Raw genomic sequence first — 4,090 nt, 5'->3', positions numbered from 1 at the left:
TTTCTCAATTTAGGACAGCGTAAGAATGAATTTTTACATTCTTGTGGAATGAAGGAAAGTAAAGCAATTTCCTCAGACGGAGGATCCGACACCTGAGAGCTCTGAAGTGAGGGCTCTGCGTTTTAGAACACCTGGGGCGGAGCGGGGTACCACCAGAGGGTTGCCAGGGTAACAGCCCACAAGAGAAGAAGGAGAATTATTGCCGATAGAAGTTCATTGCCTTTGCAGCACCCTGGAACAGCCCCTAAGAGTTTTCACAGACTTCCTGTGGTGAACCGCTCAGAGTTCTACAAAAAAATCCCCCAAATTAGTCCCAGGACCTAACAGCACAAATGCAGAGGCGTGAGACAGTTTGGTTTTTCTCACAGAATATGCCTTGATGGAAAGGAAATTGAAGTCTTTTACTTTTGCATAATTTTGTAAATTATATGTACTTGCCAGTTTAGCCTAAATTAGTCTTTTCCTCACCCTGATCTCCATTTCATTTAAAAATAGTAATACTTGATGTGCAACTCTGGGTTTTTCAGACTGCTTGAGGCAAACAGGCTTGACTCTGTTGCCTAAACGTCTGGCTTGTAGAGTCCACAAATGGTTGTATAATCAGAGAGCATTATTTGTGGGTTTAAGTGGAAAAGAAATACCCGCCGGACTCATTGCTTCACATGGCTTTCACAGGCCTTTACGTTGATCCGAGGGGTGATTGCCAGGCTGCATGTTCATTCAGGGTTTTCAGTGTCTGAGGGAGTCAGCTGGGGAGAAATAGTCACCAGAGTGCTCAGGCCCCGAAAGGAGACCCCAAAGAGGCCCCAAACTAATGGGGTCTGCAGTGGGGCTCCACGCTGTGATGCCCCAGCGTTTGACCCTCCCCTGCTTTTTGTGGGTCTTGATTTTGTGTTCCCAGCAGAGTTGAGCACCCGCCGGGACAAAGCAGGGATTCCCTGCCCGTCTGGGACCTGTCCTGCCACTCAGCCAGGCAGACACCCGCCCCTGTCAGCAAGTTGCTGTGGGTGACAAGGACTCTGCCGCCAGAGGGAATCCTATTCTCTGTAACCCCCAAGGGCTCTTAAGCTGTCCACCTCCTCTCCGTGCAGCTCAGTTTCTATGGGTGTAAAATGAAGGGGCAGGACCACCATGACCTGCGTGGTCCAACGTGGTGGTCCCCAGCCACACATGGCTATTTAAAGAAGTTAAAATTAAATAAGAGCAAAAACTCATCTCTTCAGTTGCCCTGGCCACGTTTCCAGTGCTCGACAGCCACGTGTGGTTGGTGGACACGTATTGGACGGTGCAGACAATAGAACATTTCCATCACCGGCAAGAGCTCTGTGAGACAGCCCTGACCTAGAGGCCCCTGAGCGCGCCCCGCAGGGCTGGACCTCCACCCGCAGGCTGGGTGAGTTCCGCCCACCTCCTGCTTCCTCCTCATGGGGTGTGGCGGTGTGCAGGGAACTCCTTAGCGCCCGTGGTTCAGAGTAAGTATGAGTACCAGTGACCATTAGCTTTGTTATTGTTTGGCGTTCTCAGTGACGCTGCCCGTGAACAAAAACCCTCAGGAGACCTAGAAGAGGACATTTCACTGGACCAGAGAACGCCAGCCTGAGAGGGGAGACAGACACCCAGAAAAGCTACTGCCTGTGACGAGGAGAGCTAAGGGTTGGGGGGACCAGGGGAGACCACTGCTCACCAGCCTCGTGGGGGAAGAAGGGGGTGTGAGCAGATGCGGGGGGACAGAAGCAGGGGGGCAGTGATGCTCTTCAGACCTGGGGTCTTGTCCTCAGATGATGTTTGAGTGTGAAGTTACAACGGTTGTTGACCAATGAAAATTCTCTCACTTTCATGGGGCCATCCCAGCATCCATCAAGACAGCAGACCGCCTGGGTACCACAGACAGGCCCAGGCCCTGTGGTCCAGAAGAGGCCCTTGGGTTCCCAAAGCGAGCCCTAGTCTGGTGTCCATATGTGCTCGAAAAGCAGATCAGCCTCGCGAGCCAGACAACCTCATGTCCACTGGAGGCAGAATCGCAGAGGCCCAGAGAGCTGAGCCTGGATCCGTCTCTGCCTTCCTCCACCGCAGCCGCTCCAGAACGTGACCCTCAGGCCCAGCCTCTGTTGTAATTTCTCGCTTTCTTTCCCTTTCTCTCAAGCCCTAGCTGGCCTCAAAACGTCCTTTCCCACACTCATCGTGGCCTCTTCAGAGTCTGGAAGGGAGGGGAGCCCGGAAGCCCAGGTGGTCCATCCTTCCCCATCAGTACTGCTGCCTTCTGCCCCGTTGGTGCCAAGAGGAGTGCCCTGGGGGGGAGGTCAGTTTACATGCCAGGTTCCCAGGGCACGGGTACAGGAGACTCCCCCCGGGCCAGGGCTTCCAGAGAGGTACCGTCTCTCAGTCCCCAAGCAGAGGCAGTGCCGGCCACCTGGGAGCTGTAGATTTAGGAACCTTGATTCAACCTTTGCCTTCCCTCCGGCTGAAGCCTGAAACCCCATCTATTTGAGCTTTAGTTGTACAGCTTTAGAATGTGCTATCCTTGTGGTAGTTTTAAACTACGTCCACAGGTTTGCCAACACTATTCTCAACAGGTGGAGTCAAATCCCTTTCCCCTTGGGCACGGGCTAGACTTTGCCATTCGATTCTAATGAATAGAACATGGTGGATATGACTAGGCTATAAAAGACATCAAGGACTTTTCTTTAATTTTTATTTTATATTGGCGGGTAGTTGATTAATAATGTTGTGTTCATTTCAGGTGTACAGCAGCACATCTACTAAAACTGAAACAATACAGAGAAGATTAGCATGGCCCCTGCCCAAGAACTTTCTTTGTTTTCTGTTTTGGCTCCTTTGCTTGGGGGGAAGGGCAGCTGCCATGTTGTGAGGATGCTCAAGCGGTCTTTTGGGGCGCTCCACGTGGTCAGGGGCTGAGGCCTCTTGCCGGTGGCCACGTGAGGGCCTCATCTTAGATGTAGCTCCTCCAGCTGCAGTCCAGCCTGCGGACAGGTGACTATGGCCCCTGCCAGCCCCGGAAATCCCTGTGAGTCCTTGTAAAGCCCCTGAATTCTTGACTGCAACCTCAAAAGAGCCCCCAAGATAGAACCATCCAGCAAGCAATGGCCAAATTCCTGACCCACAGAAACAATGTGAGATCATAAATGCTTTCTGAGGTTTTAAGATGCTAAGTTGGAGGTCAGTAACTAACAGAGTGCTAAATTTAAAAAGAGAGCCTGATCAAAATCAGCCGAGAACATTCCTTTGAATATTTCTTAAGGGGGTGCCTCATTGGAAACTAACATGACATCCCTCTTCAGTAACTCGGCATGACCAGGGTCCCGCTCGAGACTGGGGCATCTGAGCGCTGGTTGAAGTAGTCGCCTTGTGTTTCAAGGTGCCGCCGCATTGGATAACTTTGCATCCACATCTTTAGGTGATAGGATCCTACTTCCCTGCTTCCAGGAGAGGCCTGCGGGCTCTCGGGTTGGATCACTGCCCACACTCACTCTGGAGCATGCACTTGGGAAGAACCATGGCGAGGGGCATTAATCGCAGGCTCTTTCTCTCTTAGGATGTTTTCTGACTGAACTCGTGTAAGTTGCATAAATTAAGGACTTGCTAGAGACTGCTCAAGTTTCATCTTAAAATGTATTTTTTAAAATAGATCTTTATTGGAGTATAACTGCTTCACAATACTGCGCTAGCCTCTGTCGCACAACAAAGTGAATCAGCGACATGCACTCATACATTTCCATATCCCCTCCCTCTTGAGCCTCTCTCCCACCCTCCCTATCCCACCCCTCTAGGTGGTCACAAAGCACCGAGCTGATCTCCCTGTGCTATGTGGCTGCTTCCCACTAGCTATCTATTTTACACTTGGTAGTGTATATATGTCCATGACACTCTCTCACTTCGTCCCAGCTTCCCCTTCCCCCCGTGTCCTCAAGCCCATTCTCTATGTCTATATCTTTATTCCTGTTCTGTTCATCAATGTATTTTAAATTGCAGTGAATACTGGGCTTAGCAATTCGCATGCCTCACTTCATGTTGACAGGTAGTTTTTCTTCAAAAAGAGAGTTGTAGAATATTTTCAGTTTCCTTTTGGCAG

General features: G+C 50.7%; 1 pseudogene; it reads left to right on the top strand.

The window, feature by feature from the left end:
• Positions 1–2,727: 2,727 nt before the first annotated feature.
• LOC114236616 (U6 spliceosomal RNA) lies at positions 2,728–2,841 on the top strand (annotated as a pseudogene).
• Positions 2,842–4,090: the final 1,249 nt, after the last annotated feature.

The sequence above is a fragment of the Balaenoptera acutorostrata genome, chromosome 16 (genome assembly GCF_949987535.1).
Source record: "Balaenoptera acutorostrata chromosome 16, mBalAcu1.1, whole genome shotgun sequence".
In the NCBI taxonomy this organism is placed as follows: Eukaryota; Metazoa; Chordata; class Mammalia; order Artiodactyla; family Balaenopteridae; genus Balaenoptera; species Balaenoptera acutorostrata.
This window is presented reverse-complemented; position numbering and strand designations above follow the sequence as displayed.